The following is a 25,090-nucleotide window of genomic DNA, read 5'->3' as shown; positions in this document are numbered from 1 at the left end:
GGTCAAATGAAAAGGCTTGTAAATTCTAGTAAGAATTTTGTATTGTTGATTATTAAGGCTAAAGATACTGTTGAATCTGAATCTTTCACATGATGTGATTCAAAACTCAAACATGATTTGGTCGAAGTTGTTAACACATATGATAAGATGTTTCAGGAACCTGAAGGGTTGACTCCTAAAATAGGAATCCAACATGATATTCAATTGTAGTAGGATGCACCTCTTCCAAACATTGGCATGCATAAAATGTCAATTTTGGAGAATGCATAGATCAAGAAGAAATTTCAAGAGATGCTTGACAAAGGGGACATCATGCCTAGCACATCTCCTTGTGGGACTGCTATTGTCTTGGTTCCAAAGAAGGATGGTACATGGCACATGTATGTGGATTCTAGAGCTTGGAACAAGATCATGGTAAATAATCGTTATCCTCTTCCTCGTATATATTATTTTTTAGATAAGTTAAAGTATGTTGTTTATTTTAGTAAGTTAGATTTGATAATTGGTTAACATCAGATCGAGATTGCTGAAGGTGATATTTGGAAAACTGCTTCAAGACAAAACGAGGTTTGTATGAATGGTTAGTTATGTCGTTTGGGCTTTGTAATGCGCCTGCAACATTCATGAGAGTTATGAATTATGTGTTGAGACCATTCCATGATGATTTTTTCATAGTATACTTAGATGATATTATGATTTCTAGTAAAACTCCTGAAGAGCATGTCAAGCATGTGAAACAAGTTTTATATGTCTTAAAGAAAGAAAAGTTGTATTTGAAGATGTCTAGGTGTGAATTTGGGAAAACCTATTTGGTTTATTTGGGTCATATTATAGGAGGGGGTGAATTCACAGGGGCTTCACTAGGGGAGCAATATCATACCACGTGGGTTCATATTGGGGGGTATTTATTGAGGAAAAAATGAGATAATATATTGGGGGATATATAGGGGGTAGAGGGTTTTTATATTGGTAGGTATAAAAAATGGAGCCCAAAGTTAATGGAAAAATATAAAGGGGTATTAAAAATGCTAATGAAAAAATGGATACCTATAATATCTAGTGAAAGTAGGGGTTTTTAAATTGGGAGGGTATATTTGGTTCATATTGTTAAGGGGTTAAATAATGTGATTTTTAGAGGTATTTTACAATATGTAGTCAAATTAAGGGTATTGTTTAATATGCCATAAACACACGTGATATGCAAGAGGTTCATTGAGTGAAGCCCCTGTGGGTGAATTGAATATTTATCCCTCAAAAAATGAAGTCATTGTAAATTGGCCTAAACCCAACAATGTGACAAAAGTTAGGAGAACTTTTGAAGAATCTCAATATTAGAGAAAATTTATAGCTAACTTCTCACTCATTGCAACACCACTAGATGATTTGACAAGTGTGAAACAAGTCTTTCATTGGGGAGGCAAGAAACAAAAATCCTTCGACACTTTGAAAGAGAAAATAAGTACAACACCAATTCTATCACTTTCAGATCTTAAGCAGCCATTTGAGATTCAAATTGATGCAAGTGATTATGCCATGGGAGCAATTTTGATGCTACATGGTAAGCCTATTTGTTATCATTCTAAAACATTTATCAATTTAGTAATTAACTATCCATCTTATGATAAAGAGTTGTATTCATTGGTACAAAGCATGAAGAAATGGAAACATTATTTGATGGGTAAAGAAACGATTATTCATACTCACCATCAACCTTTGCAATATTTAAAATCACAAACCAAACTACAACAAGCTAGACATTTTAGGTGGATGGGATTTCTACAACAATTTCGTTTGGTAATTAGGCACAAGAAAGGTATATACAACAAATTTGTTGATATGTTACCAAGTCCTATTGTTAATGCATCTTCCATTCTTAACCATAACCCAATCATGCATGAAAGTTATATTGAATAGTATGCTCAAGATGACGGTTTTAAATATGTTTATGCAACTTTGATTCAAGGGAATCATGTTTAAGAGTTGTATTATCATGTTCATAACAAGTTGTTGTCTCATATTGGCAAGTTGTGTGTTCCACAGGGTGAAAGATTCAATGTCATAAGGGAATCCCACACTTTTCTTATTGTTGGTCACTTTGGTGTAGGAAAAATGGTTGCACAAATTTAGATTTATTGTTATTGGCCTCACATAAAAGAAAATGTTGCTAGATATGTAAGAGGATCTTCCATGTGTGCTACTAGCAAGCCTCACAATATGAAATTTTAGTTTGTACACCCCACTTCCTAGTATTTCTCATCCTTGGGAAAGTATTTCTATGGATTTTGTAGGAGGAATACCAATATCAAAGAAATCTCATGATTATCTATATGTCGTTGTGGATTGTTTTAGAAAAAAATTGTGTGTTTATGCCATGTAATAAACATGTTACAGTTGAACAGACTGCAAAGATGTTCTTCCAAAATGTTTGTGTTCACTTTGGTTTTCCCACTTCTATTATTTGTGATCGCGATTCTCGATTTGTCATGAATTTTTGGTCAAGTTTATGGGAACTCATGGACACTAAGTTGAACAAGAGCACATCATTTCATCCACAAAACAATGTCTAAACAAAAGTGGTAAACAGAAAAATAGTGCATCTCCTTTGTGGATATTGTGGTAAGTATCCTAAACTTTGGGGTGAGCATTTGCATTACATCCAACATGCCTACAATCATGCCAAGCACTCAACTATGCAAGTATCTCCATTTGAATCTTGTTTGGGTTATTTTCCAAAGCCTCCTTTGGATTTCATCTTTGGTAAATATATTTCAATAGATGTACATAGTAATGTGGACAAAGCCAAGAATTTGAATAAGAAAATTCGGCTAGTGCATCAAGGAGTACAAGAGCAGCTTGAGAAAATAAAATCAAAGTACAAAGCAAGGCATGACAAGCATGTTGATCATGATTTCCAAGTGGGAGATCAAGTTTGTTTATATATTAGCAAGGAAAGACTTAAAGGTGGAGGTAAAAATCTCAAGCCAATCAAATATGGTGCTTTCAAAATTTTGGAGAAGATTGGTAACAATGCTTTCCGATTATATTTTCCACTTTATATGAAAATTTATTCTATTGTGAATGTGGAAAACTTGAGATTGTATGAGCCTCTAATGATTGATGATCATGAAGACAATGTTCAAATTCCATTTATTAAATATTTTTCTCCTTAATATTTAGATGAGTTACAGGAAGATACAATTCTTGACAAGAGAATCAGGACTTCACACAGAGGCAATGTGGAGTATCTTCGAGTGGGACTCAAAGGTACCAATCCAAGTAAATTAAGGTGGATTGAGATCAGGAAAGTGAGGGGTTGTACTCTCACTTACTTTTTGATTAAAAACAAACTTTGGTGCTCCAAAGGATTCCAGTGGGGAGGAATTATATAGAGGATCAAAAATATGCTAAAAAATAAAAGGTTCTCAAAATCTCTCAAACATTTCCAAATCTTAGCTCTTGCCGTTTTGATTCTAGCGTCGCTTGAATTGCCTTATTCTGACACTGTATGTGAAAGTTATCTCTTTCTGGAGTTTTTGGAAAACAACTAAAAAGTCAACATGTAGGGTTGATTGGGATGTTGAGTGGGCATGTCGTACAAGTGATGTAGCAATAATGTCAACAGGTGAATATGCATGTAAAACAGACAAGTGGACCAATCACGTGCTGGCACGTGATAGGTCATACAAGCTTTGTTGAAAGAATTTTATTGGTCGTTAGGTTTTGGGTGGCCCAATTAAGAAGTCTGATGCGCTCCAATTGGAGGGAGCCACATGGCCCTCAGGAACTATGCCAAAAAAAATTGTGTCGATCGATCAACCCAGTGGTGAATCAAACTCATGGCCTCTCCATAATTAACCAACAGGCTTACCACCATATCGCGCCTTTGGTGGTCGTTATAACACTGGTGCCAATTATATTTAATGACATGATGCCATGTTTGCGGAGGGGGTGGGATACGTGGCCCCAATCCATAGTTATAAGATAATACACATGGATGAACACCAAAGTGGCGGGGACGGGTGGTTATCCCAACCCTTGGGTCACATTAACACCCAAAACCCACGGGTGGAACCATAGGCGGAGAACTTGGAGGTCAGGGTGGGCATGTGGCCCAACCTCGGGCCATATGGAACATGATAGGACCATTGGCAGAGATTTAGGTGGGGGCAGGCATGTGACCCCCTACTGCGCCCAGTCCCCAATCATATTATTAACCATATGACTGAGATTGGAGGAACAAGAGAAGACCTTATTCGTGCGTTATTCATATGACAATTTGCACTTGTTGTGATAGAAATTGCGCTGAAAACACGCGGAAATATCACTCGGCGAACCTGGAAAAGGACGAGTTTGTTTCCTGGTTAGTGAGTTTTGTCATTTTGCACTACAAATAATAGAAGAATGGATAAAAATGCCTAAATTGGTCACTTTTCATCCTTTTTGAGCCCAAGAAGAGCCTACATAGGGGTTTTTGGGTCTTCTAGACACAATAGCAATATTATTTTTGATATTTGAGCATTGAATCTTGATGTAGTTTACATTTTGAGCATATAATAGAAAGGGCCAAAATTGGAAGTTGGACCCGAAGACGTAGCCTAGGAGGGGTGAATTCCATCATCAAATTGTTGTTTGTGTGATGTTGCGTATTGCCTATTTTTATCTGGTTATTCCTCCAAAACTTAAATAAAAACACTAAGTTTATGTGCTTTTACAAATTGTTCCATTTCCCACTAGACATAAACTATATTTCACAATTTTTCAAGAGGACTTCAAATTTTTAATTTTAGATCATTTAAGCACTTTAAAAAATGGCCTAAAAGAACCCATACATTTTAGCCTGTTTTACAAAAAAAAAATAGATCTGACTTTCTTTTCACTTTTTGAGGAACATGAAGCCACCAATGTATCTCTAATTATCATCCTCCTCGATTCAATCAAGCATAATTGAAATCCTAACACTTTCAAAATTGGCATTTTTGTATGGGCTAGTTTCTTGCCTCCTTGCCTAAGCCATTACTTCACCTTCCCATTTTACATCATGTCCACCTACAAACCACTCTTACTTGATCCCCATGAAGTATCCATAGTGGTCATATCTCCAACAAATGGTGATTTATGGAGTCTTTGTGACTGCCAAGAACTTTTTGTCCTGTAGTATCCTTCAAGGGCACAACAAAGCCACCATGTACCATAAATGATTGAAGGAAAGAGGATAGGAGGGCCTTAGCATGACCAAATTGATTGAAGAAGGACCCAAACAATGAAGGAAGGATGGGAAGTAATGAAAGAAGCATATTTCTAATAGAAACCATCCATGAATATACAACCTTTACCTCCATGAAACACTTGCAAAATAAGTCTTCAAATCCAAAACATTAACAACCAAGCTCCATAGGTAAGCAAGGCATGCAAATAAAACACTTTGGATTCCATAAAACACTATGTAATTTCTCTTGTCTGTGTCTAAGTATTGGGGGTCTTGGCTAAACAAAGTGTCTATCCACCTCAACTCCCACATGAGGGGATAGGAAGAGACCAAATAAGAAATCTCATGCAACAAGGTGTTTGTTGACTTATGTGGTTAGGTCGCATGATCTCATGATCTCATAATATCATGATTTTAATTTTCAATTATGAGTGCGAGATGTAACAACTGCACATGTATGTTGATCCCACCTACCACCTTAAATGAAGGAGAAATAGTGAAAGAAGTTTGCATGTTGTATGGGAGTTATTGCTATAGAAGAATTTTTATATTAAAAAAATTGTACGTGAGAGTTGGTCTATAATATACCTATTACAGGTTTGATGGAAAATAACTAATTAATTGCTATAAGGTATAAAGAAACATAACAAAACTACAAAGCGTTTGTTACAAATAGTTTGGTTTGCACAATAGTAAATTCCCCAAGGGTGAAAGATCTCCAAGTCACCAGGTTGGTCATCACATCATCCCTCTCTTTTGCTTCAAGTTATCCACCATCATTTCTCCCTATGTAAGAAGAAGGAGCTTTGTGTTAACCACTTTCAGTTCCTGAATTTAGAGAGAAAAGTAGAATTCAGATTGCTTGTTAAGGGTGTTCATGAGTATTTGATGGAGAGTATGACATGTCATTGAAAAGAATCCAAACACAGCTCATGCAATTGAAAATTGGGGCCACCATTGTGAAAATTCTTCCTTTCTTAGAGTTCTACAAAAAAATTGTTTCCTATAACAACCCCATTTGACTACAAATACAATTTGTGGGAGGCATAAGGCATACTTAAACTTCTATGGGTAAGAAATTGCATCATCCAAGTCAAACTCTAGCCTCATAGCTAGAGAAACAAACTCACAAATTGACAACCTGGGTGGAGGTTTTAACAAAGGGAAGCCTACCAACACTAATAGGATCGATCAACACCCTTATATGCTCACTGTTTTCCAAAATTAGAACTAGATGAGATTCCTTGAAAAGTTAAAGGGCTAATGCATTAGAATGTGCAGTGAACCTATGAAATCCAAGTGACCAAGAGTTTGTGAGAAAAGTAAGAGAATTGGTGATCCATTTCAATGAAAATGACATAATCAAGATCACTATCTTACCCATGGGAGTGCACTAGGAAAAACGATCAAGGAATGAAGCAATGAGTGCCAAGAAAGCCTTCATTTTCCAAGGAGTCCACACTCGATGCTATAATATTTTGTACAAAGTGCTACAAGATTTTGGATAGAGTGATACAGGAAGAGTATTGAGTGTTACATGAGGCTAATTCTGCCCAACAATTTGAACCACAAAGGAAATAATCAAGATAGAGGGTAAGTGCCATCTCTCCTCACTACTATTTGACATAAAAATTAAAGGAAACCCCTCAATTGTCAGAAGAAATAACTCTGTAAATTATACAATCTGAGTTTTTATAAAACAACAATAAATATGATGTGGTAAATGAGGCATTAACTGAGAATTTGTTTAAACTGATGGTGTGGTGAGTAGAAAGAAGTGGATGTGTATATATCAGAGAAGACAGATAAGTATACAGGGCGGCCAATGACACCACAACAATAGAGGCAAGTGGAGGATAGTCGGAAGGAAAAGGATTGAGTTGCTTAAGGGTGAGCAATAGTTCCAGTAGGGGGGAGATGATGGGCCTCTAAATTGCATATATTTTAAGTCCCATTTGATCATTACTAGACACTTTAGAAATTTGTTAAACCCCCTTACTTTCACATTGTGGAGTTAATTCATAGTCCTAATAGATCCTTAGGAATTTGATTTTCCATTGCTTATTTTGTGCCTATTATTATTTATTTTGTATAATATTGAGAGAATATTGTGTAAATTCTGAAGTTCTATGGAATGAGATAATTTAGGGACCTTCTACCTACCATAGGATTCTACACGATGGACTGCTAAATGGATAGGCTATCATGAAATTTTTGATAGATTCTGAAGCTCCACTGATTGATAAAATCTAGGGATGTGTTCCCTGCTACAAGAGAAACTAGAACTTAGTATTTAATGAAGATTCCTACTGTTGGAAACTAGATCCACTTTTTGAGGGATTTTGGAGAGGAAGGATGCCTCCTTTCAAGGAGGATGCTTCTCCATCAATTTGTATAAGTTCCAACTCAAATTAGCCTCTAAGGGCATGGATTTTTTAGTCTTCTTGTGAAGATTTTTTTTATTTAGCAGCTCTACTTTCATTTCCAACATGGATGTACTTTAATTGATTCTAATTGATGAGGCTCATCAATAGGTACATATAAGGGTCATGATTCCGTCCTCGAGCTTTAGACCTATCTCTTTCTCACATTTATTTACATTTTTTTATATTACGGTTAGTGAAAAGGATAAAAGATGTTTATCATGCCATGTAGCCTAATATATTTTAATTGTAGGAAATGGAACAATTTTTGAGATGATTTCTATGCAGGGCATTTGAGTAGACAACAAGGAGAGAATATAGGGGGTTTTCCACCTCTTTAACTTCCTCAATTAGTCGAAGATCACAACATTGTTTCTCTCATTAGCTCAAGGTCATTGGAAGCCAAGAAAATGAAAGTAATGAGGAACAAGATCCATCATTCTCGAGTTGTAGGAGACAAATATTCCTATTTTCTAGGGAGTTGCTAGTAGCTACCCTCTTGTATAAATAAGCAAGTAGAAGAACTCATTAGGGTTCGAGTTTTGTTTTCAACTAGGTAGCTATTGAGCTTAGGAATTTGGCACTATAGTTTTGACTCTTTGATGTATTAGACATTGATTCAATAATAATGAGAATTTGCTTGTTGATTCATCATTGAGTTAGTTCTAGAGGGCTGAGGCTTCTGGGTTTGGCCCCAACCCAGTGGCTTAGGTATCTATTTTGTATTTGTATCTCTTTTAGTTTAAGAGTATTTCTTAGTTTCATTCATTTCATTAAAGAATACTCCATCAAAATCTGTGATTGCAGCCCCTACCTCATGTCTCTCATGGTAGCATGAATAGAAGGATTTATAACCACATACCAAAAGCATTATGCTTATGATTTCTTGGAAGAATATTTGTGTTAGTACTATTATTTCTCAAGTGCTTGATGTATATTATGTGTTGGTTTATTTATTAGATCAAATTTTTGTGATATATTAGATAGAATTTAAATTCAACTCATCTTTTCCACTACTAGTTGTTTCATCCTATTGATAAAAAATGGATGTATGCATGTAATGATTTCAGGGTTGTTGAAATTTGTAGATAAGGGAACCTTCACCACCTCTATCTTGGACTCCCTCACCTTCTCTTATGAACCCCAAATTTTGTCCCAAAAATTATGTTTCATGAGATCATTTTGCTAGAGTCACCAAGAGCATCCCTTCTAGTGCAAAACATACCTTCAAAAGGCTTTGAGCTTGGCTAGGATCTTTGGCCACCCTTCACTCATTTACCTCAACCTCCATCCACATTTCCATACCCTTAAACCATCATTTTCACCTCTTAAACCTTATTAGCATCCCTCTTGTAGCATTACAGGCCCTCTTGTAGCAATACAGGGCTTTTGTAGCAGCCACCTGTAGCACACCTATAGGACCTCTTTCTTCTACTAGTTTTGATCCTTACTGCAACTTGGATGTAGTTTATAAGGTTTTTGACCCCCACATTTGATTTCATGATTAGGGGAAGCTCATAGGCCACTCCAAACCCTCCTTTTCCTTCACTGCAAAACATAATAGTATTAGTTTCCTTATAAAAAATTTAGCACAAATAGAACATTGATTTCCATGAAAGTGTGAGATAGCTAGATGGTACATAAAATCTTCAATTATGGATTCATATGTTATGCAAGAGAGATTAGATTCCTTTCTGCAAGTAGATTTGATAGCTTGATAAGTGTTGCAAGATAATGTAGTTTTCTTTCTACAAGTCACTTAGCTTTGGCTGTTTCATGAATTATTTCAATAGCATTTGCAAGTTGATGTTAAAAGCAATTTACTTTTCATAGTTAGAAGTAGTTTCTAAATTGTATCTTCATTAGCTAGCTTTCATTCTAATTCAGTAGGAGGAATGGTCCTAGAGCACTATTGATCATATGCCCTAGTTAAGGGTGGCATGAATAGAATCCCATATTCTGTACATATAGCACTGTCACCTTGAAGTTTGTACGAACCCCGAGTTGATAAATAGAGTTGAGGAGCCCTTGGTAGTTGCAGCACTCTTGGTGCAATACTATGGCTCACCACTAATAATGAAGTTTGGTTTTATTTTCATCTTCTAAGGTTTGGTTTCCTTCATAGGACTCTGAGTATCCTTGGGAATGACCATCTTAGGAGCCTTAGAGCCTTGTTATACATTTTCTTTGTCTTTTTTTTTTTTTTTGTTCACTTACATATCTTGTCCTTGCATTTGCTATTTCCGCATTTAGTAATCATGCTTCATTTGTTGTAGGTTATATTGGTTAAATGATTGAAGTGAATTTTTTTTTAGGTTTTTTATAGATTCAAAAGTATTATGCATCCCTAGAACAACTTTTCAAAGTCATATTCATCATTGAGGTACTTGGATTGGTTTACTAGTTCACAATTATGGAATTTCTGGAAGATTCCTATAGCAAAACAATAGTAAAAGTTTGTTGAATTTTAGCACATGATAATAAAGTCATTTCAAGTTCATTATACTTGGATCGAAGTCTAAAATTATTCAACTTAGTAAAAAGATTATTCCATAGAATTTCCACTTGATTAGCTTAGCCATTTGGTTACATAGATTGGCTTACTAGTTCATTTTTTTGAACTTTTTGGTTTTAGTAATAAATTTATGTTAAATTTTTGCATGTGTTAATGAGTTTATTTCAAGTTGATTCCACTTGGATTGAAGCCTGAAAACATCCAAATTAAGAAAAAAGTTACCCCATAGCATTTTCACTTGATTAGCTTAGGCATTTGGGTTCTTAGATAAGCTTACTAGTTCATTGTTCTACAAGCACAAAAATATATTATTTATTTTATGCCATAGTTAGAATCTAGTTTAAATTCAACTCATCCTTTCCTTTGCATTTTGATTTCCCGTAATTAGCCTTTTAGCACTCCTTTAAATCATGATGTCTTTGTTAGTTGACTAATCACTTTGTGTGAAGGTAAGATCTATTGGTTCATAGGACAAGAATAGAATCATATTCTGTCACCAACACCATCTCTTTCAACACCTTCCTTCCACTTGTTCCTCCAAACTATCTGTGCACAAAATTTACATTATAGGGTTACAAGTGACCATTAGTTTTACTTTTTCCCTTGTGAAAGATGGGCTATTGAGTAGATATAAGCTTGGAAAGGTCCTCTAAACTCTATCCCAACCTTCCACCATTTTTCCCACCTTTAAATCACTTCTAGAGTCCTTACAATTCTTCTGGATGCAATCCTGTAGCATCCTGTAACATCCTATAACACTTTGCAAAATTGCCAAAAATCGGTTAGAACTGCTTATTAAGCCTATTTTTCATCTACCATCACGTTAAAACATCCCCTAAGCCTTGGAATCCAAATGTAAGAGACTAGATACCCTTTGTGCATCATCCCTCCATCATTGTAGCTTTAAGTATGAAATTAGGGCTTACTGTTTTGATCATGAGTTAACTAGCATAGAAATTATTTTTATTGGTTTCTTTTGAGCACTTGATGTTTTCTGCAAATAGAATATACTCTATCTTGATTGCAATAGTATAAATTTGATTTCCTGCAAGATAGATTAGAATCTCTAATTCCATGCAATTAGTTAGGGTTTGCTTTCCTTTTATTTATCTTCTGCAAAACAAGTTTGGATTTCTTTTCTAGCCTTTCTTTCCATGCAAGTATATTAGTGTTTCCTTGATGCAGTAGGGAAAGAAATGCTTCAATTGTCTATTTTCTTGCAAATTTAAGTTCATTAATTTTCCTTCTTTGGAATTTTGCAAAATGGTATATATACATCTCAATTCACTTCATTGCATCATATCAACAAAGGAACGACACATTGCGTGCTACACACATAGTGCCGACACCTCTTATGTTTGGACAATAGATTGATAGTTAAAGTTGTAGCCTTGGGAATTGCAACACTCTTTTCGCAACACTGGGTTTCATCACTAGTACCTCTATTTTAATTCTTCTAGTTCTTTTCTTATGTGTGGTGCCATGACTCCATAATAAGACTTCAATTATCTCCGCCAATAAAATGACATAAAAAATAAATTTTAATACATCAATAAAAAAACTATATCTTAAATTTTGATATGTCATTCATCTATATCTATATCTATATTTATATATATATATATATATATATATATATATATATTACCATAGTGAATCATAAATGGTTGGATTAATTCAAGCAAGGTCCATGATCAAATCTTGTTGTTTCCACTATAACACCAAGAGTATATATGAGAATACAAAAGCTTGATACACTAGGAATTTATGACTTATAAAGAGTTAAGACTCCACTAAGGTTGGGGAGCTTCCTCCTTCATCCTTATCACAATGGCCAATTATGTCCCCGTCATATTTGAAATCAAGTGGAACGGATAATATCCCATTGTGCAATCATCCCACAAATAGTTTGCTTAATGTTTTGTGTTAACAAATAGATAAATATTTAGTTGAGGACATATACTATGACCTAAAACTATTTTTTGATTGATTAAAGGCTCATGATCCTCAAACATACATAGGAAAACAAATTAAAAGCCAAAACATTAAATTCATCTAGTAAGAGTGAAGTCTTCCCTTATGAACTACTAATGAGTTATTCGACACGACATAGTTTCACTTAAACAATAATGATGAATCAAAATGCATTCACTAATAACAATAAGTGACAATTATCCCATTACTAATTAAAAAAAATAAATTATAATAATTTTTTTCCATTAAAAATAAATAAATATTTATTTAATATATTAAATTTTTATTTAAATTATATCATCTATCCACAAATATATAAATTTTATATTATTATTACAAAAATTTTACTATATTGGTAGGGAATAAATTCAATTCCCCTGCGACCCTTATCTACGCAAAACAATCCTTATATCTTTTGGGTTTTGGGTGAGAGTGAACGAATGTGTTAAATCAACAAAACCATTAATCATATGATTTTAGTGTTAAATTATTTTATTTAAAATATAAATAAAAGTAAAAATATATATATTTATACTATTATTTAAAATAAAATATGGTGAATATTAAAATAAATCTTCTCATTGTACGAAAATACTAAAATTTATATAAAAATATAATGACATTTAACTTATTTAAAATTCTGTAGGGAATAAATTCAATTACCGTACCACCCTTCTTTCCACAAAACAATCCTAATATCTTTTGGGTGAGAGTGAACGAATGTGTTAAATCAACCAAACGATTAATCATGTGATTTTAGTTTTAAATTTTTTTATTTAAAATATAAATAAAAGCAAAAAAATTATATATTTATACTATTATTTAAAATAAAATATGGTGAATATTAAAATAAATCTTTTCATGGTATGAAAATACAAAAAAATTATATAAAAATATAATGACATTTAACTTATTTAAAATTCATTTGTTTAAGAAGTGTTTAAACTTTAGAATAACAATAAATTTGAAAAGGAAAGAAAAATCATAATTATATTTGGTTATGTTTAAATTACAATTATATTAACTATATAAGAATTAATTTATAAAAGTTGACAATTTTGGATGACCCAAAATTAAATTAATTTTGGGTAGGACTATATTTTCATCATGCCTAATATATCATTCTAATTGGAGTGAGTAATTGAATTGGTGACTTCACATCAAGGAGTGTTTTAATAGAGCACCTGATCACCGTCTATCCAAGGTCCCATGGACAAAATAATTCTATGTTAAAGTAAATTGCTTTTATTAATTAATAGTTCAAAATCAAAAAACAAGTCAATCAATAATCCTCACTTTCGTTATCCATGAGTAATTAAATTATAAAGCATTTTTCCACCTAAATAATAATGTCATTTCTTCCGATTATTACTTTCAATACATCATATGTTATCGCATTTTAAATTATCAAAATGCAAATTATACCCAAGAAATTTATCAATATAACTATAATTATGCGTGTGGTTCTTGTTTTAAGAGATTGCAATAAGGATATTTTAAAAATCAACAACAATCGTAAAATGGTTGGAAACTACATCAATTATATGTTAAGTTTGTTTTTTTGAATGAGGAACTAAAAGACGAAGTATACCATGTTTAGCAAGAACGGTTTGTTAAAAAGGCTTAAGGGAACCTTGTTTGCTGCAAATTAAAGAAAGCTTTAGATGGATTAAAATAGGCACCAGGATATTTCATTCGGAGAATTTTGAGGTCTAAAATGGGCCTTATAAGGAAAATAATAAAATAAGAGTTATGAGCTTTTAATGAAAAAGAAAGGAAACTACTTTTTTATTGTATTTTCAACTTATCTCCTTGTAGGTTTACTCAAATTTTGAGTGTAGGCAACCATTGGATGTGGAATTAAACACCACATCCAACGAGTACCCGCTCTGCACACTTTTGAGTAAATCCACATAGAAAATGAATGAAAATACATGGAAAAGTGTGTTCAATGTGCATTTTTCATGTATTTTCAATTTATTTTTTATGTGGGTATACTCAAAAGTATATAGAGAGGGTAGTTGTTAGATGTGGAATTTAATTTTGCGTCCAATGGGTGTCTACACTTGAAATTTGATAAACTTATAAGAGTTGAGTCAAGAATACAAATAAAAAAATAGTTTATTTCTTTTCCCTCCAAAATATTTACTTGAGGGGATGACATAATCATCTTGAATGATATTGGTTCTCTTAAAGTTAATTTTGTTTGTATACTTTTTGTTTTTTAGGCTCACTTTAGACCTAAAAATTCTCCCAATAGTATGTGAAGATCAATTCTTTGTTTCTTCAGATAGGTTTTATGAAAAGAAAGAGTGACACTAATTTGTATATTAAGTTATATCAAAAGGGGCATGTTAGTATGATTTCCATATATGATGATGATCTTATTATAATAGGAAATGCTTCTAAGTTTATTGATGAACTTAAAAGACAATTTTCACATGAGTTTGAAATGAAAGACCTTAGGGAATTGAAGTATTTCTTAGATCTTGAGATATGGAGAGAAGGTGGACATGCAATGGTTATAAAGTGTAAATATGTTATAGAGCTACTCATAAGATTCAAATTAATGGATTGTTTCATAGAAATATCAATACCTTTAGAACATAATGCCAAACTCTATAGTGATGATGAGACAACAAAGATGAATGGTACATTGTATCTTCAAAAAGTAAATTGTATATGGTACATTGTATCACTAGTACTTTTATTTTAATTCTTCTAGTTCTTTTCATATGTGTGGGGCCATGACTCCATAATAAGACTTCAATTATCTCCGCCATTCAAATGATATAAAAAATAAATTTTAATACATCAATAAAAAAAACTATATCTTAAATTTAGGTATGTCATATATATATATATATATATATATATATATATATATATATATATATATATATATATATATATATATATATATATATATATATATATATATATATATATACATATATATATATATATATATATATATACATATATATATATATATATATATATACATATATATATATATATATATATATATATACATATATATATATATATATATATATACATATATATATATATATATATATACATATATATATATATATATATATATATATATTACCATAGTGAATCATAAAATGTTGGATTAATTCAAACTAGTGAATCATAAAAGGTTGGATTAATTCAAGCGAGGCCCATGATCAAATCTTGTTGTTGCCACTATAACACCAATAGTATATATAAGAATACAGAAGCTTGATACACTAGGAATTTATGAATTATAAAGAGCTAAGACTCCACTAAGTTCGGGGAGCTTACTCCATCCTTATCACAATGGCCAATTGTGTCCCCGTCAGATTTGAAATCAAGTGGAACAGATAACATCCCATGGTGCAATCATCGCACAAATAGTATGCTTAATGTATTATGTTAACAAATAGATAAATATTTAGTTGAGGACTTATACTATGACCTAAAATTATTTTTTGATTGGTTAAGAGCTCATGTTCCTCAAACATACATAGGGAAACAAATTAAAGGCCAAAACATTAAATTCATCTAGTAAGAGTGAAGTCTTCCCTTAGGGACTACTAATAAGTTATTCCACATGGCATAATTTTACTTAAACAATAATGATGAATCAAAACACATTCACTAATAACAATAAGTAACAATTATCCCATTACTGATTTTGACAAATAAATTTTGATAATTTTTCTTCCATTAAAAATAAATAAATAATTATTTAATATATTAATTTTTTATTTAAATTATATCAAATATATACATTTTATTTTATTATTACAAAAATTTTACCATATTTATAGGGAATAAATTCATTTCCCCTGCAATCCTTCTTTACACAAAACAATCCTTATATCTTTTGGGTGAGAGTGAACAAATGTGTTAAATCAACAAACCCATTAGTTTTAAATAAAAGTATATATATATATATATATATATATATATATATATATATATATATATATATATATTACTATTATTTAAAAGGTGAATATTAAAATAAATATTCTCATTGTATAAAAATACTAAAAGTTTATATAAAAATATAATGACATTTAACTTATTTAAAATTCTGCAGGGAATAAATTCAATTCCCCTACAACCCTTCTTTACACAAAACAATCCTAATATCTTTTGGGTGAGAGTGAATGAATGTGTTAAATCAACAAAATCATTAATCATGTGATTTTAGTTTCATATTTTTTTTATTTACACAAAACTATCCTTATATCTTTTGGGTGAGAGTGAACGAATGTGTTAAATCAACAAAACCATTAAATAAATTTAGACTATTATTTAAAATAAAATAGGGTGAATATTAAAATAAATCTTCTCATGGTATGAAAATACAAAAAAATTATATAAAAATATAATGACATTTAACTTATTTAAAATTCATTTGCTTAAGAAGTGTTTAAACTTGAGAATAACAATAAATTTGAAAAGGAAAGAAAAATCATGGTTATGTTTAAATTACAATTATTATTAATTATATATAAGAATTAATTTATAAAAATTGACAATTTTGGATAACATAAAATTAAATTAATTTTGAGTAGGATTATATTTTCATCATGTTCAACATATCATTTCAATTGGAGTGAGGAATTAAACCGATGACTTCACATTAAGGAGTGTCTTAATAGAGCACCCTATCACCGTCTATCCAAAATCCCATGGACAAAATAATTCTATGTTAAAGTAAATCGCTTTTATTAATTAATAGTTCAAAATAAAAAAACAAGTTAGTCAATAATCCTCACTTTCGTTATCCATGAGTAATTAAATTATAAAGCATTTTTCCACCTAAATAATAATGACATTTCTTCCGATTATTACTTTCAACACATCATATATTATCGCATTTTAAATTTTCAAAATGCAAATTATACCTAAGAAATTTATCAATATAACTATAATTATGTGTGTGGTTATTGTTTTAAAAGATTGCAATAAGGATATTTTAAAAATCAATAACAATTGTGAAATGGTTGGAAACTACATCAATTATATGTTAAGTGTGCTTTTTTGAATGAGGAACTAGAAGATGAAGTATACCATGTTTAGTAAGAACAGTTTGTTAAAAAGGCTTAAGGGAACTTTCTTTGCTACAAATTAAAGAAAGCTTTATATGGATTAAAATAGGCACCAAGATATTTCATTAGGAGAATTTTGAGGTCTAAAATGGGCCTTATAAGGAAAATAATAAAATAAGAGTTATGAGTTTTTAATGCAAAAGAAAGGAAACTATTTTTTTATTGTATTTTCAACTTATCTCCTTGTAAGTTTACTCAAATTTTGAGTGTAGGCACCCATTGGATGTGGAATTAAACACCACGTCCAACGAGTACCCACTCTGCATACTTTTGAGTAAATCCACATCGAAAATGAATGAAAATACATGGAAAAGTGTGTTCAATGTGCATTTTTCATGTATGTTCAATTTATTTTTTATGTGGGTCTACTCAAAAGTATGTAGAGAGTGTAGTTGTTGGATGTGGAATTTAATTTTGTGTCCAATGGGTGTCTTCACTTGAAATTTGATAAACTTATAGGAATTGAGTCGAGAATACAAAAAAAAAATAGTTTATTTCTTTTCCCTCCAAAATATTTGCTTGAGGGAATGACATCATCATCTCGAATGATATTGGTTCTCTTAAAGTTAATTTTGTTTGTATAATTATTTTTTTTAGGCTCACTTTAGACCTAAAAATTCTCCCAATAGTATGTGAAGATAATTCTTTATTTCTTCAAATAGGTTTTATGAAAAGAAAGAGTGACACTAATTTGTATATTAAGTTAGATCAAAAGGGGCATGTTAGTATGATTTCCCTATATGTTAATGATATTATTATAATAGGAAATGCTTCTAAGTTTATTGATGAACTTAAAAGACATTTTTCACATGAGTTTGAAATGAAAGACCTTGGGGAATTGAAGTATTTCTTAGATCTTGAGATATGGAGAGAAAGGTGGACAGGCAATGGTTACAAAATATAAATATGCTACGGAGCTATTCATAAGATTCAAATTAATGGACTTCTGCATGGAAATATCAATACCTTCAGAACATAATGCCAAACTCTACAGTGATGATGAGACAAGAAAGATGAATGGTACATTGTATCTTCAAAAAGTACATTGTATATGGTACATTGTATCACGAGTACCTTTATTTTAATTCTTCTAGTTCTTTTCGTATGTGTGGGGCCATGACTCCATAATAAGACTTCAATTATCTCTGCTAATAAAATGATATAAAAAATAAATTTTAATACATCAATAAAAAAACTATATCTTATATTTTGGTGTGTCATTCATATATATATTACCATAGTGAATCATAAACGGTTGGATTAATTCAAGCAAGGCCCATGATCGAATCTTGTTGTTGCCACTATAACACCAAGAGTATATATGAGAATACAGAAGCTTGATACACTAGGAATTTATGAATTATAAAGAGTTAAGGTTCCACTATGGTAGTGGAGCTTACTCCTTCATCCTTATCACAATGGCCAATTATGTCCCATCAAATTTGAAATCAAGTGGAATGGATAACATCCCATTGTGCAATCATCCCACAAATAGTCTGCTTAATGTATTGTGTTAACAAATAGATAAATATTTAGTTGAGGACTTATACTATGACCTAAAACTAGTTTTTGATTGGTTAAGGGCTCATGTTCCTCAAACATACATTGGGAAACAAATTAAAGGCCAAAACATTGAATTCATCTAGTAAAAGTGAAGTCTTCCCTTAGGGACTACTAATGAGTTATTCGACACAGCATAGTTTTACTTAAATAATAATGATGAATCAAAACCCATTCACTAATAACAATAAGTAACAATTATCCCATTACTGATTTTGACAAATAAATTATAATAATTTTTCTTCCATTAAAAATAAATAAATAATTATTTAATATATTAAATTTTTATTTAAATTATATCATCTTCCCACAAATATATAAATTTTATATTATTATTACACAAATTTTACTATATTTGTAGGGAATAAATTCAATTAGCCTGCAACCCTTCTTTACACAAAAAAATCCTTATATCTTTTGGGTGAGAGTGAACGAATGAGTTAAATCAACAAAACAATTAATCATGTTATTTTAGTTTTAAATTTTTTTATTTACACAAAACAATCCTTATATCTATTTGGGGGAGAGTGAACGAATGTGTTAAATCAACAAAACCATTAATAATGTGATTTTAGCTTTAAATTTTTTATTTAAAATATAAATGAAAGTAAAAATATATATATTTATATTGTTATTTAAAATAAAAGTAAAATATGGTAAATATTAAAATAAATATTTTTATTGTATGAAAAATACTAAAATTTATCTAAAAATATAATGACATTTAACTTATTTAAACCACTTTCGGAAATAAATTCAATTCCCCTACAACCCTTCTTTACACAAAACAATCCTAATATCTTTTGGGTGAGAGTGAACGAATGTGTTAAATCAACAAAACCATTAATCATGTGACTTTAGTTTTAATTTTTTTATTTACACAAAACAATCCTTATATCTTTTGGGTGAAGTGAACGAATGTGTTAAATCAACCAAACCATTAATAATGTGATTTTAGTTTTAAATATTTTTATTTAAAATATAAATAAAAGTAAAAAATATATATTTATACTATTATTTAAAATAAAATATGGTGAATATTAAAATAAATCTTCACATGGTATGAAAATAGAAAAAAAATATATAAAAATATAATGAAATTTAATTTATTTTGAATTCATTTGCTTAAGAAGTGTTTAAAGTTTAGAATAACAATAAATTTGAAAAGAAAGAAAAATCTTAATTATATTTGGTTATGTTTAAATAACTATTGATATTAACTATATATAAGAATTAATTTATAAAAATTGACAATTTTGGATAACATAAAATTAAATTAATTTTGGGTAGGATTATATTTTCATTATGCCCAATATATCATTCTAATTAGAGTGAGGAATTGAACTGGTGGCTTCACATCAAGGAGTGTCTTAATAGAGCACCCGATCACCGTCTATCCAAGGTCCCATGGACAAAATAATTCTATGTTAAAGTAAATCACTGTTATTAATTAATAGTTGAAAATAAAAAAAAAAGTTAATAAATAGTCCTCACTTTCGTTATTCATGAGTACTTAAATTATAAATCATTTTTCCGCCTAAATAATAAGGACATTTCTTCCAATTATTACTTTCAATACATCATATGTTGTCGCATTTTAAATTTTCAAATGCAAATTATATGTAAGAAATTTATCAATATAACTATAATTATGTGTGTGGTTCTTGTTTTAAAAGATTGCAATAAGGATATTTTAAAAATCAACAACAATCGTGGAATGGTTGGAAGCTACATCAATTATATGTTAAGTCTGCTTTTTTGAATGAGGAACTAAAAGACGAAGTATACCATGTTTAGCAAGAACGGTTTGTTAAAAAGGCTTAAGGGAACCTTGTTTGCTGCAAATTAAAGAAAGCTTTATATGGATTAAAATAGGCAGCAAGATATTTCATTAGGAAAATTTTGAGGTCTAAAATGGGCCTTATAAGGAAAATAATAAAATAAGAGTTATGGTCTTTTAATGAAAAAGAAAGGAAACTACTTTTTTATTGTATTTTCAACTTATCTCCTTGTAGGTTTACTCAAATTTTGAGTGTAGGCACCCATTGGATGTGGAATTAAACACCACATCCAACGAGTACCCACTCTCCATACTTTTGAGTAAATCCACATCGAAAATGAATGAAAATACATGGAAAAGTGTGTTCAATGTGTATTTTTCATGTATTTTCAATTTATTTTTTTATGTGGGTCTACTCAAAAGTATGTAGAGAGGGTAGTTGTTGGATGTGGAATTTAATTTTGCATCCAATGGGTGTCTACACTTGAAATTTGATAAACTTATAGGAGTTGAGTCGAGAATACAAATAAAAAAATAGTTTATTTCTTTTCCCTCCAAAATATTTACTTGAGGGGATGACATCATCATCTTGAATGATATTGGTTCTCTTAAAGTTAATTTTGTTTGTATACTTTTTGTTTTTAGGCTCACTTTAGACCTAAAAATTCTCCCAATAGTATGTGAAGATCAATTCTTTGTTTCTTCAGATAGGTTTTATGAAAAGAAAGAGTGACACTAATTTGTATATAAAGTTAGATCAAAAGCGGCATGTTAGTATGATTTCCCTATATGTTGATGATCTTGTTATAATAGGAAATGCTTCTAAGTTTATTGATGAAATTAAAAGACAATTTTCACATGAGTTTGAAATGAAAGACCTTAGGGAATTGAAGTATTTCTTAGATCTTGAGATATGGGCAAAAGGTGGACAGGCAATAGTTACAAAATGTAAATATGCTACGGAGCTACTTATAAGATTCAAATTAATGGACTATTGCATGGAAATATCAATACCTTTAGAACATAATTCCAAACTCTACAGTGATGATGAGACAAGAAAGATGAATGGTACATTGTATCTTCAAAAAGTGGGAAGTCTAAACTATATCACTACAACCAAGCTAGACATAGAATATTCATTTGGCATCCTAAGTCAATTCATAGAATAGCCTTTTGAAATCCACTAAACAACTATGAAAAAATTCCTTCGGTATCTGAAAGGAAATGTTAACTTGGGTATTAAATATACTGATTATGTTAATGATGAGTTGGCAGGGTATTCTGATTCAGATTGGATCAGAAATCATGAAGAAAGATCAACTTGAGGATATGCATTTTGTCTAGGATCTAGGATTGTGCCATCTATTAGTAGGATATATTCGATTGTTTCTTTGTCATTCACTGAAGTTGAGTACAAGGTTTTGTGCACTACTACTTGTGAAGCAATTTGGTTGAGGTGAATTCTTGAAGATGTGAGAGAAGTACAAAGAACATCAACAATTATCAAGTGTGACCATAAATGCACCATAAAAGTAGCCAACATTCTTGTGTATCATCTGATATCAAAACACATTAGAACACATTATTTTGTGAGGGAAAGGATGCAATTTAAAGAAATTGATTTAGTCTATTGTAATACTAATGAAAATTTGCCTAGCATCTTAGTAAATCTTCTTCGAAAGGAAAAAATTGAAGTATGTAGAAATAATTAGGTGTGGAAGAAAACACATCTCTCCATTAAAGGGGTGTATTAGAATAATAATGGAGAAATCTAGAAGATTCTCCAAATCAAAGAATTTATGTAGAACTTGTTATCTTTGTTTGGGTCGTTTTCCTAATTAGTCCTTGATGAGTTGTTTAATCATATATTCTAGAAATTTGTTTAACTAGATTTCAATACCATATATGTAAGTCTTTTTCATCCTAGTGAATATAAGTGTGTGAATTGTGTTGTCTCTTGTGTGAGAGATTGTCTCACCAATGAGCGGCAACCCTTCTTCATATTTTGTCTTACATTTTCTAAGTTACCTTTTCCCATTTTCCTAATTCAATTATGAAATTACCATGTAGATTATCAAACAACAAATGGCATCATGTGAATACGTAGATTTATAGAACTAATGGTTTATCGAACTACTCGTTGTGCTAGAGCCATTAGTTTTAAACGAGGGAAAATAACTCATATTAATTGCATTTACTGACGTGGTTGTACTAATTTATTTATTTTTAATTATTGGGCATTGCATCATATATGATGGAACTTTACAGTCTAAAGAAAATGTGAAAAATAAATAGCAATTTTCATTTTCATATATATATATATATATATATGATTTTTTACCTTTTTCATATTAAACAAACTAAAATATAAAATAGAAACTATGTTTTAAACACACAAAAAAGACCTATATAAAAGGAGAAATTAAAATAATAGTCTTATTAGTCCCTTCCTAGGCAGGACTCTAGTAATCGATTGTATGAAAAACCACTATTGGTTTGAACACACTAAAGAGACTTATGTGAAAGGAAAAATTAAAATAATAGTCTTATTACTCTATGCCTAGACAGGACTCTAGTAATGAATTGTATAAAAAACCACTATTGGTTTTGCGGTGACCATGGCAAATTATAATTCTTAGCATTATAAACAATTAAAGTATATTTTATTTTAATTTCAAAAAATAATTTACTAGCATTTCATTGGCTTAAATCTCTATATCTTATTTCAGGGTTCCTCACATGTATACCTTCTTGCCCATTAAATTTGCTCACCAAAAAAACTTGCCAATTTTCAATTCTTAGCATTATAAACAATTAAAGTATATTTTATTTTAATTTCAAAAAATAATTTACCAGCATTTCATTGGCTTAAATCTCTATATCTTATTTCAGGGTTCCTCACATGTATACCTTCTTGCCCATTAAATTTGCTCACCAAAAAAACTTGCCAATTTTCACGAGATCTTATAATCTATAAGTAAACAAACTGATATGATATAATTCAATACATATGTAAACATATATTATTAACTTGAAAATTATAGTCTTCGAGAGTTTTGAATTTAATTGTATAGTTATTTAATTAATGTAACTAAAATCCTATTTTGATTTTATTTTTTACATGAGGTCATAGTGGCTGTGGTTGCACATTCCTACGAAAACAATTTCTTTATTTATTACCGCCAACGAGGCGGAGGAATTGTTCGGAAAGTTATGGAAATTCCGATCATATTTAAAGAAAATCTGACAAGGATTTTTGTAAATTCAAGTTATAGTTGTTAAACTTTAAAATTTAGGTGTTTTAGATGTTTTTGATGGTGCTGAATCGATTTCACCATCAAAAACACTATTCAAACTCTGGATTTACAAGATTTTTTGAAATTTTTTTATGCAGATTCCGGACACTTTTAACTGTAAACGCAATTCCTCGGCCTCATTAGAGGACTCCATTTATTATGCCACACTATATGCCCATTGCGTAACTTCGTTGTAGTCGATGAGGCACTTAAGTATTTAACTTGAAAGTTATAGTCTTCGAGAGTTTCGAATTGAATTGTACTAGAGATAGTTATTTCATTAATGTAACTAAAATCCTATTTTTTCATGTCAATCATGAGGTCAGCGTAGCTATGGTTGCACATTCCTCCGAGAACATTGCACATTGCACTATTTCGCGAAATTCCATTGCGTAACTTCGTTGTAGTCGATGAGGCACTTGAGTATTTTCGGGGCATCGTTGTGTGGGAAAGATGGAAACTTAATTCACGTTAAAAAGTTGCAATTTCTAAAGAGCATGAGGACCTTTCACCGATCTTTACATTTACCTTACAAAGCAGCTCTAAGCGTAAGTAATCCCTTTTAAGTGCAGATTTTGGGTACTCCAAAATAGGTTAATTGTTTGACCTAGTTAGAGTGTAGAATGATCCCAAATATTCAATCAAGTTAGGTTTAGCTCTCAAACTTTCTTTTCCGCAATCTTGTTAACTTCATTATGTGACAATAGGTGGTGTTGCTGAAAAACAAATATTCAGTGTAGTGAACGAAGTATTGTGTTGCAACTTCATGGAACGTTAAACTTTCTTTTACCCAATCTTGTTAACTTCATTATGTGACAATAGGTGGTGTTGCTGGAAAACAAATATTCAGTGTAGTGAACAAGTATTGTGTTGCAACTTCATGGAACGTTACAAATGGATGCTTTGAAGTTACAATAAAGCCATGTACTTATGAGTTTTATGAGCCCCACGTCTTCTTTCTGGAAGGTGGGGATGCGCTTAATTTGTTACTCAATGCATGATTATTCAGTTATATTTCTCAATACATAGTTTACCTCGTGAGTACTAACAGGTTTGACATAACAAGCACAGAAGGACTATTGAAAAAAGTTTTGGAGGAAGACATTATAGCGTTCAACATCGATGTCAAAAGCATTATTTAGGTTTGATTATTTTTCGGACGTTCACATCCTTTCAAGTGAGAAAGCTTGGAGCTGCAGCTCCTAGTTTTCAAATGTGA

The sequence above is a fragment of the Pinus tabuliformis genome, chromosome Q (assembly GCF_031772625.1).
Source record: "Pinus tabuliformis cultivar Carrire ecotype Pingquan chromosome Q, CPIR1, whole genome shotgun sequence".
Taxonomy (NCBI): Eukaryota; Viridiplantae; Streptophyta; class Pinopsida; order Pinales; family Pinaceae; genus Pinus; species Pinus tabuliformis.
Note: the sequence above shows the minus strand (reverse complement) of the source record.